The sequence below is a fragment of the Dipodomys ordii genome, unplaced genomic scaffold, assembly GCF_000151885.1.
Source record: "Dipodomys ordii isolate 6190 unplaced genomic scaffold, Dord_2.0 Scaffold19, whole genome shotgun sequence".
NCBI lineage: Eukaryota > Metazoa > Chordata > Mammalia > Rodentia > Heteromyidae > Dipodomys > Dipodomys ordii.
This window is the reverse complement of record NW_012267235.1, coordinates 11,003,394-11,014,463: the sequence shown is the minus strand read 5'-3', so window position 1 is coordinate 11,014,463 and position 11,070 is coordinate 11,003,394. Positions and strand designations below refer to the sequence as shown.

The following is an 11,070-nucleotide window of genomic DNA, read 5'->3' as shown; positions in this document are numbered from 1 at the left end:
AAAAAAAAGCAGCTCAGGCACAGTGCCCAGGCCCTGAGTTCAAAGCCTCAGGACTGGCAAAAAAAGAAAAAGAAAAAGAAAAAAAGAGTAGCAGAGGCAAGTAGGAGAACTTAAACACTGAAAAATTTTATTAATTTAATGAATGTTAAATACCTACCTATCTGGCATGTTGTGCTGGTAGCTTTAGTATGGTCTTGTTCGTGATCATTTGGGTAAATGCCCAAAAGTGGGATTGCTGGGTCATAGGGGAGCTTCATGTGGAGTCTTTTGAGGAACCTCCATACTGCTTTCCAAAGTGGTTGAACAAGTTTACATTCCCACCAACAATGCAGTAAGGTTCTCTTTTGGCCACATCCCTTCCAGCATCTATTGTTCTTAGAGTTCTTGATTATAGCCATTCTAACTGGGGTGAGGTGGAATCTCAATGTTGTTTTGCTTTGCATTTCTTTTATGGCTAGAGAGGTTGAGCATTTCTTCATATGTCTATTGGCCATCCTTCTTTCCTCTTCAGAGATGTTTCTCTTTAAGTCTTTAGCTCACTTATTTATCAGGCAGTTGCTTCTTTGAGGATTTGTTGCTGGGGGATTTAATTTTTTGAGTTCCAAGTATATTTTAGATACGAGACCCTTATCCATTGTATGGCTAGTGAAGATCTCCAAGTCCGTGGGCTTTCTTTTTTTTGGGGGGGGGGTCCGGTCGTGGGGCCTGAACTCTGGGCCTGGGCGCTGTCCCTCAGCTCTTCAGCTCAAGGCTAGCACTCTACCACTTGAGCCACAGCACCACTTCTGGCTTTTTTTCTTATGTGGTGCTGAGGAATTGAACCCAGGGCCTCGAGCATGCAAGGCAAGTGCTCTACCACTGAGCCACCTTCCCAACCCAGTCCGTGGGCTTTCCACTGATCTTGCTAGCTGTGTTCCTTGCCATGCAGAAGCTCTGCAACTTCATGCAATCCCATTTGTCCAACTTTTCTTTGATTTGTTGTGTTTCCGGGTCTCTATTAAGAAAATTTTGGCCTGTACCAAGGAGGCCTAGGGTTTCCCCTATTCTGTTCCATAATGTTTTCAGGGTGTCTGCTTTGACTCTGAGGTCTTTGGTCCATTTGGAGTTGATTCTGATTCAGAGTGATATATACAGATCTAGCGTTAGTTTTCTACAGGTGATTAACCAATTTTGCCAGCACCATTTACTGAAGAGGCTGTTTTTCTTCCATTCCATTTTTTAGCTCCCTTATTGAAGTTAGATGGCTATAGGTCTGTGGGTTCATTTCTGGGTTTTTGATTCTATTCCATTGGTCCTCAGGTCTGTTCTTGTACCAGTACCAAGCTGTTTTGATTACTACGGCTTTGTAATAGAGTTTGAAATTTGGTACTATTCTTTCTGTTAAGGATTGTTTTTACTATTCCGGGTCTTTTATTGTTCCATATGAATTGCTTCTTCTATTTCCTTGAAGAATGAGGTTGGAATATTGATAGGTATCACATTGAATTTGTAGATAGCCTTGGGAAGTATTGCTATTTTCATGAGGTTGAGCCTTCCGATCCAGGAGCATGGGAGGTTTTGCCACTTCCTAAGTTCTGCTTTGATTTCTCTTTTCAGGTTTTTAAAGTTTTCATCGTAGAGATCCTTCACTTTTTAATTAATTCCTAGGTATTTTATTTTTTGTGGGGTATTACAAAAGGAGTTGCTTTCCTGATTTCAGCTGTGCTCTTCTCATTGCTAATTTTTATTTATTAGGAACTATTGCCGTCTGGAATTCCTGTTTGTCTTGTGTGTGTGTGTGTGTGTGTGTGTGTGTGTGTGTGTGTGTGCGTGCGTGCACACACATACACTGAACCTGGGGCTTGAACTTTAGCTTTTTTACTCAAGGCTGGTGCTCTACCACTTGAATTACAGCTCTACTTCTGGCTTTTTGATGGTTAATTAGAGATAAGGGTCTTATGGACTTTCCTGCCTGGACTGGCTTTGAACTGTAATCTTCAGGTCTCAGTTTCCTGAGTAGCTGGGATTACAAATGTGAGCCACTGGTATCAGCATTTATCTATTTTTTTTTTTGTTTCCCTTGTACTTCTCCCTCCTCCTGTCCCCTACATGTTTCTTTAGAAAACTTCCAGGGAGAAAGGGACTTAGTCTCTTTTGTAGGTTGTTCAATCCGTGGGTCTAAGAACAATGCTAGGCACTGGATAAATATTTGTGGAACAGGTGAGTACATGATCTTTGCTCCTGGTATCTTTGGTCCTGGTAACTTCCACTCATTGGCTAATGAGTGACTAAAATTGCCTGATACAATCAGTCCAGGCTGTTAAGAAACACCCTGTTTCTTTTCAACCGTGTCATTTCATTACTCCTGTTTGTGGGTAGGTAAGCCAGTGCCACCTTGTCTGTGTAAAGGTATGTGAACAGATAGCATTTTTCCCTCCAGGGACAGTCACATTGTTTATGTAAGTGTGATGTCAACAGCTCTGAAGGTTGCCAGGTGTTAACCAAATTAGCAATTAACTGTCGGCCATCCTTTGCAGGGAGGGCTGCTTCCACTGTGGGGTGTAGGAGCCAGGGCTTGACAGTGAACACTGGAGCTTGGTTGACCACAGATCTGCAGCCAGGAAATCTACCAGGTTCCAGACCTGGAGGAAGTCCACCAATCAGGTAGGTGGCTGGGAAAGAAATCAGGAAAAGCTGAAGAAGATGCATGGACATGTAGCAGAGGATTTGTTTACTAAGTCTCTGACCTGTGTGAGGCTCTGCTCTGGGTGGAAGGAGTACTTACTTTGGGTGTCAGAGGAAGCTTCCTGGAGGAGGTAGTTTATGAATGAGACTTCAAAAAGCTCAGGCCTATAATCCTAGTTACCCAGGAGGCTGAGATCTGAGGGTCACAGCTCAAAGCCAGGCCTGGCAGGAAAGTTCATGAGACTCTTATCTCCAATAAACCACCAGAAAACATAAGTGGAGATGAAAGTGGTAGAGCACTAGCCTTGAGCAAAAGAACTCAGGGAACAGGCCCTGAGTTCGAGCCCCATGACCAAAACAACAACAACAAAGAAATCCTCAATATTGGAGCACACACACACACAAAAACAAGTTGAGGGAGAGATGTTTGGGGAGGGAGTAATAGATAAATAAGAGACATGATTGGGAAAGATATATGAAGAAAGAAATAGGAAATGAATGGATTTACTTGAGAGAGTCAATCAAGGGAAAGTCATTGGGGTTTGATGATTGCATGAGCAAAATGGAAGCTGGGTAGGGGGATAATTACAGGAGATTTGATGAAGGCTTTGAGCCTCAGTGACTAGAAGAATAATTATACCATTGGCAGAAACATGAGAATTGTTTTGGACATTTTAGTTAAGGCAGGAGAATCTGTTTTGAATGTATGCACTTAGAGCTGGAGGTGTGACATTGGTGGATATTGCAGAAGATCCTTAGCATCTAGCCAGTCTCTGAGAAACTTTTTGTTTAGGCTCATCTGTGCCCATAACCTTGAGCAAAACCAGGCTAAACACCAAGTCTATTTTCTTTCTTTCATTCATTTTTCTCTTTTTTCCTTCCTTCCTTCCTTCCTCTCTTCTCCTTCCCCCCTTTCTTTTCTTGTGCCAGTTTGTTTGTTTTTTTGCCAGTCCTGGGGCTTGAACTCAGGGTCTGGGCACTGTCCCTGAGCTTCCTTTGCTCAAAGCTAGCACACTACCACTTGAGCCACAGAGCCACTTCTGGCTCTTTTTTGTTTGTTTGTTTGTTTATGTGGTACTGAGGAATGGAATCCAGGGCTTTATGCATGCTAGGCAAGCACTCTACCACTAAGCCACATTCCCAGCCCAGTCCTGGGGTTTGAACTCAGGGCCTGGGTGCTATCTGTGAGCTTTTGTGCTCAAGGCTAATGCTCTACAACTTGAGCTACAGCTTCACTTCCAGCTTTTTGCTGGTTAATTGGAGATAAGTATTTCACAGTATTTCCTGCCTGGGATGGCTTTGAACTATGATTCTCAGATCTCAGCCTCCTCAGTAGTTAGGATTACAGGTGGAAGCCACTCATGCCTGGCTTGATTTCTTTTTCTTTTGCAGGCAGCAAGGTCTTCCTGTGTAGCCCACATTAGCCTTGACTTGAGGGCCTCCTGTCTCTGCCTACCAAGTGCCGGGATTATATACCCATCATGCCATAAACTTATGTTCTGAAGGGTCTGCTTACCTGAGTTACAGGTGTCACATCACAGAAATCTCATGTATCACCATTTGTGAGTGTGTGATATGGTCAAAGTCGAGCTAGTGGAGCTAGTAAGAATTAGCTAGAGTTTGGGCTTGTACACAAACCTCCCTTAAGAAAGCTGATCATCCTTCATGCCTTCCAGTGGTGGAACCTGGTCTCTGCTATATCACAGAGTTTGGGAGAGTTTGGAATGCTATTACTTTTTAAAATCTTTATAAAAAATTTTGTTGGTTGTAATGCTTGAATTCAGGGCCTGGGCACTGTCCCTGAGCTTTTCTGCTCAAGGCTAGTGCTCTACCACTTTGAGCCACAGCTCCACTGCTGATCTTCTGGTGGTTAATTGTAGATGAGTTTCACGAACTTTCCTGCATAGACTGGCCATGAACTGTCATTCTCAGAGCTCAGCCTCCTGAATAACTGGGATTACAGGTGTGAGCCACCAGTCCCCAGAGCATACATGTTCTTAAGGAATATGATTTGACCCCTTTGGTTTAATCCAAGAAAGACCTTGTACGGGAAGGGAACCTCTGCACTACCAAATTACTTCCTAATGGTTGATGTGGAAGTATGGCACAATTTTCACCTGATTAATAACTTCTGCTGACTTCATATAACTCTGTTTCCATTTTTTCTTTTCTTTTTTTTTGTCCAGTCATGGGGCCTGAACTCTGGGCCTGGGCGCTGTCCCTCAGCTCTTCAGCTCAAGGCTAGCACTCTACCATTTGAGCCACAGCGCCACTTCTGGCTTTTTTCTTTTTGCTTATGTGGTGCTGAGGAATCGAACCCAGGGCCTCATGCATGCAAGGCAAGCGCTCTACCACTGAGCCACCTTCCCAGCCCATGCTTCCATTTTTTCTTCCTTCCTTCCTTTCTTTTCTTTCTTTCCCTCCTTCCCTCCCTCCCTTTTTTTTCTCTCTCTCTTTCTTTCCTTTCCTTCTTTCTTTTTGTTTCCTGGAATTACAAGTGTTTGAAATCAGGGTTTTGAACTTGCTAGGCAAGTACTCTACCACTTGAGTCACACCCCAGCAAGGGCAGTCTAGGCTGATATTAAATTCATGATCCTTCTGTCTCATCAACTCTTTGACTGTGATTGTGGCTATCATGACCAGCTTCTGCTTTGTTCTGAGGCTGTATCCCATCTTTGTTGAACTGTTTTCCCTGGATTGGGCATATAAAAAACAAGAGATAGGCTGGGTGGCTCACGCCTGTAATCCTAGCTACTCAGGAGGCTGAGATCTGAGGATTGTGGTTCAAATCCAGCCTGGGGAGGAAAGTCCATGAGACTCATCTCCAATTAACCACCAGAAAACCAGAAGTGGTACTGTGGCTCAAGTGGTAGAGTGCTCATCTTTAGCTGAAGAGCTCAGGGACAGTGCCCAGGCCTAGAGTTCAAGTCCCATGACCGACCAAAAAAAAAAAAAAGCAGGTAGGAGATGGGGTAAAATTTGCTGTTACCCTCTCCAGCCCAAGGGCTCATCATTTCTAGAGAGGAAACTTGATAACCTGGAGGAAAGAGATCAGTACACGGCCTTTGACACTTCTAGGGCTTTGCCTAGCAAACTAAGCCTAAGCATTAAGATGGGGCTAACAGGGTTTGGGGGTGTGGCTCAGTTGGTAGTTAGCCTGTGAGTAAAAGTGGCAGGTACTAAGAGTCCTGGTCTCAAACCTAAAAAAAAAGGGGGGGGGGCTCACACATTGACTCTTAGGTGAACTGTGTAGGAGGTCATCAACCTGGAAGATGACACCAACATTTTCAGAGGGGCCCGGTTAGCCATTAGATGACTGTTTCTTAACACTTCAGCCAGGAGCCAGAACAAGAGCTACAAACTTTGTTTATGGTTTCCTCTTGGAGTAGGTCTATTCCATCTTGGCACCAGGTTTCAGGAAAGTCTTCATGAGTCATCTCCCTGCCTGAGATCTCATCAGCCTGAGAATAGCTTCTCAGGGAAGCCTGAGTTTCCGAGATGTCCCAAGGCACTGGACAATTGGAAAGTGGATAAAACCTGCTTGGGTTTAAACCTTAGTACTTCCATGTTTCAGTGTATATGTATATAAATATATATGAATAATATAAGTAATATAGTTAAAGAAAGCACTTAGCACAGTGCTCTAGCCCAATAGCTATTAGTACTCTCCTGCCCCACCTTTTTTGTGCCTGTACTAGAGCTTGAACTTGGAGCCTGGGCACTCTCCTTGAGCAGTTTTTCTCAAGGTTAGCACTCAACCAAGGTTAGCACTCTCCACTTTTGGCATTTTGCGGTTAATTGTAGGTAAGTGTCTATGGACTTTTCCTGATCAGGTTGGCCTTGAACTGTGATCCTCAGATCTCAGCCTCCAGAGTAGCTAGAATTACAGGTGTGAGCCACCAGTGTCCAGCACCTGCCCCCTTTTATGTGCTAGAATTGAGACTTGAACTCAGGGTCTCATACTGTTGCTTGGCTTTTTTGTTCAGGCTGGCATTCTACCACTTCAGTCTCATTTCCACTTCTGGAGTTTTGCAGATTAACAGGAGATAGTCTCATGTCTTTTGGTCTACCCAGACTTATTTTGAGCCAGGATCCTCAGATCACAGCTTCTAGAGTGCTAAGGAGTATAGGTGTGAGCCTCTAGTGTCAACCAAAACTCCCCTTCTTGATGTTGGTATAATAATGGATAATTCAGTGGTGTGGCTTCTGGAGTCAAACAACTCAGCATGTGTGAGTCTGAATCTTGAGTCCTCTTTTTAGTAGAGTGACCTTGGGCAGCTTCATGTTGGGGATTCCTCATTTTGTAAAAATGGGAATAACATTCCCTTTTTTCACAGGGTCACTGGGAAGATGAAATAATGCAGAACAAGGGTTTGACACAACTGCTAGAGTACTGAAAGAGTGAATTACTTCCCCCCTCCCCCCAATTTAGACTCCTTTGGAATTTAGTTCAGCTCTTTTCCCCACAAGGCCCATTAATACCTCTCTGATCTTCAGTGGTGTGGGTACCTCTTGTAATCCATCTTGCATTGCTTCTGTTTATGTCCACCTCCCAGAAAAGAGGGTTTTCTAGGCTCACCTTGAAGGTGTCCTACACGTTGTTGTAGATCCAATAACCCCACAAAACCAGTGCATGCAGCACTGAATTTAGAAATGTGTCCTAGAAGACACACAGCAAAAGTTCCTAAAATTTGTTTTAAAAATAACTCAATTTCTTACTCCCCGAACAGTTAGTTGCCTATGCTTTTTGAGCTTAGAAGGCCCTCCGCGCCACTAGGGCACTCCTTTCCCAATGGCCCAGTTTCTAGAAACCCCGAGGCCTTTCACAGCCCCACCATTCCTGGTATCCGGAGGCGCCTGCGCAGTAGGACGCTCGCCGGCTGACGTCAGCGCGTCGGTCTGAGGCCAGCCTTCCTATGACGAACGTCTCCCCCGCGGCCCCGCCCGGCCCGCCCCCGGCCCTCCCGCGCATGCTCGGAGCCCCGCCCCCGTGCGTCACAGAATGGCCTCCGACACCCAGGCAGCCCCTGACGTGTCGGGGAGGAGCCGGGCGCGGAGGTCCGTGCGGTGGAGCTCAGGGCTGCCGAGACTCGAACGGAGCCGAGAGGCTGGGCGGGCCTGGCCAGGCCAGCGGAGCGGAGACGTGGATCGAGCGGTGGCGAACATGCGCTTTTGACACACTGGAGGTGAGCTGGCTGTGAGGGGCCGCTCCCGGAGGGCCCCGATCCGGGGTGGCGGCGCCGAGGCCTGGCCCCGGGGGAGCCCGTCGGGGCCGGGGGCTGTGTCTGAGGCGGCTCCGCCGGCCCCGGCGAGGACCGGGTTCTGGGGCGGAGGTTCTTGGGATGCAACTGTTCCAACCGCTCCAACTGCTCCCCCCCCCTCCCCGGCCCAGCCCACCCCGGGCCGAGGTGTGGCCCACCGGTGGGGGGGGGGCGTCTGCCAGTCAGCCAGCCCCAGAGGAAGTGCTCCGGCGTGGGGACGGAGGCCGGGACGTGGCACCGTGGGTGCGGGCGCGGGTGGCGCCGGCAGGGGCCCAGCTGGAGTGGCAGCGGCACGCCCCGCCCGCCCTCCGCACCCTCTGGGATCCTCTTTCCCCGCGTGGGGGGCCAGGAAGCGTTCTTGTGACTCTCCGCCCCGAATTGCGATCCTCTTCCACCCCCCCCCCCGAATTCAAGGAAATGTCACCTACAGAATCGAGGTGCTTGTGTGTCCTCCCTCCCCCCCCCCTTCCTTCCCCTTCCCCTTTTATTTTCCTGGTAAATGACGAGGACACACACCCTATAAGTTTTGTCAAGAAAGTGAAGTGATACTCACTCGTGATTATTCCGTTGCATTCCCGTAGCGCCCAGACGTACACATTTCAGAACATTTGCGACCTGCAGTTGTGACCCAGCTTGTCTGTCCGTCCGTCCCAGTCCGTCGGTCCGTCGCCTTTCGCTGGATGGGGAGATTGAACCCTAGGTAGAGGGCAGTTAAGTGATTTGTATTTGAGCTTTAGCCAAACGGTGAGGTGTTGCTGCCTTTTTTACATTTCTAGGTTCAGAGTTTCGGTTTCTTTAATTTTGTGAGGGTGTTTGTTTGTTTGTCTGTTTTTGGTACCTTTCTGAGCTAGAAAGTAAGGCAGAAAATTTGACTCGTGAAAGCTATACCAGAAGCTAGAAATGATTTGTTCAGTAATTTTTTTTTTTAGCAAACTTAATGCAAGAATTGTGCAGTTATGAGAAAAATCTTACTCTGAAGCTTGTTCATGGGTGGCTGTTTATTTTGTCTGATGAATTATGTTGGTTACAGTGCACGTTAGCGATAGAGTGATGTTTTTGCTAAATCATGAAGTTGATGGGGTGAAATGCACCAGTAAGGAGGGAAGAGAAGCAAAAGGCCACTGAATAAGAGGCATTTTTTTCTGAATTATTATTAAATAATAATTTCAGTATTTTTACTTAAAATCTGAATGCACAAGGAGCAAACAAAAACAAAAGCTTTAGCTAGTCCTTGTTAGAAGTTAGCTAGCATCTGGCATATAGAAACTGGTACATCTGTAGATCATTTTTGTGTGTGTGTTTTTTTGGTGCTAGTACTGGTGCTTGCACTCAGGGCCTGGGTACTCAACTCTGGTTTGCCATACCACTTGAGATACAAGTTCACTACTGGCTTTTGGTGGCTAATTGTAGATAAGAGTCTAATAAACTTTCCTGCCTGGGCTAGCCTTGAACTGCTATCCTTAGATCTCAGCCTCCTGAGTAGCTAGGATTATAGGTGTGAGCTGGCTGGCTGTGTGTGTGTGTGTGTGTGTGTGTGTGTGTGTCTGTGTGTCTGTCTGTCTGTCTGTGTCTGCTGTCTGTCTATCCTAGGGCTTGAACTCCGGGCCTGGGGTTCTGTCCCTGAGCTTCTTTGCTCAAGGCTAGCACTCTATCACTTGAGCCATAGCCCATTTTTGGCTTTTTTGGTAGTTTAGTGGAGGTAAGGACTTTACTGCTCTGGTTGGCTTCAAACCTCTATCCTCAGATCTCAGCCTCCTGAGTAGCTAGAATTACAGGTGAAAGCTACTGGTGTCTGGCAGTTTTGACTTTTTAAAATAAGTTGAAGTTAAGGAGAATTTGAAATAAGAGAAGCTTCAATAAAACATAGATCTTGCTTTCATGGCATCTACAAAATGATTTAAATTAATTCTTAGATCAATTTGATTAATAATAATAATAATTTTTTGATAGTAAGATTTGAACTCAGGGCCTTAGATTTGCTAGGCAGGTACTTGAACTATGCCCCTAGTCTTTAAAATTACTTTAGTGTAAGTTTCTAAGAACTCCATAAGATAGAAAAAGAAGTTTGATAGGACAGAAAGGGAGACTTTATTTATGATTGACTTTGAAAGTTAATACCGTAAATGTAACTGCATGGGGTTATAAAACCTAGTCAGTCCATTCTTTATTTGTAAACAAGAAGACACTGTCATATAAAATAGATTTTCATACTACTACAAAGAATTGCTTCCTTGTAGATAAGGCTTTTTTGACAGGCTGGTTTAAACTAAGTGAATTAACTGTTGTTAAATATCTGGAGGTCATTAGTATATAATGCTTGATGTAAAAGTTATAATTTTGAGACTCTACATGTAGGAGACAGAATATTAAAGGGAAGATTGGGAAGAGCAATGGATACTCCATTATCTGTGTTTATTCCACCTTTAGAATTGTAGATTTACCATATAAGCATTTTTTTTAGCAGTGTATTTTTCTATTGGCTAACCTTCCATGGCCATATCTCCTGTTACATAGTTTCAAATGACAGACTGAATATATCCTCCCAATGTAACTTGAGGCTGTGTCTGAACCAGTCTTGTGATTATCTGCAGTGGTAGCACATTTTTGTTTTTGTAGACAACTTGGTTTTAAAAAAGGGTTAGCAGGGCACTGGTGGCTCATGCCTGTAATCCTAGCTACTCAGGAGGCTGAGATCTGAGGATCGAGGTTCAAAGCCAGCCTGGGCAGGAAAGTCCATGAAAAGCTTATGTCCAATTAGCCACCAGAAAACTGGAAGTGGCACTGTGGCTCAAGTGGTAGAGCGCTTGCCTTGAGCTGAAGAGCTCAGGGACAGCACCCAGGCCCAGAGTTCAAGCCCCACGACTGATCAAAAAAATTAAAAAAAATAATAAAGGGTTATAAATCTGATGAATGAGAGTGAAAAACTGAATTGAGGAAGCAATAAATAAGGTGTGTGAACTTTTTGCCTAGGTTTTAATCTAGCACATAAAAGGCTTTTCCTAAGTGTTTTCAGTACTGCTGATATCCCTGGAATATGAACATAACTCCCTGAAATGATTAATTTTACATAATAATTTGCATGTTTGAAAAAATTTTGGGGGCTGGGAAGGTGGCTCAGTAGTAGAGCGCTTGCCTTGCATGCCTG

At 45.2% G+C, this 11,070-nt stretch overlaps 1 protein-coding gene across 5 annotated transcripts in view; it reads left to right on the top strand.

Moving 5' to 3' along the window:
- Ndel1 (nudE neurodevelopment protein 1-like 1) overlaps positions 1–11,070 on the top strand; it is an 83,421-nt gene that overhangs the window by 13,119 nt on the left and 59,232 nt on the right. For 2 of the 5 annotated variants that reach the window (XM_013013305.1, XM_013013306.1), the window contains exon 1: positions 7,661–7,850. The exons of 1 other annotated variant lie outside the window; for it this stretch is intronic. The gene's annotated coding sequence lies outside the window, so the exon portion shown is untranslated. Of the gene's footprint in view, positions 1–7,660; positions 7,851–11,070 lie in introns of those variants that run through there. 2 more of the 5 variants (XM_013013304.1, XM_013013302.1) reach the window with 1 other exon arrangement.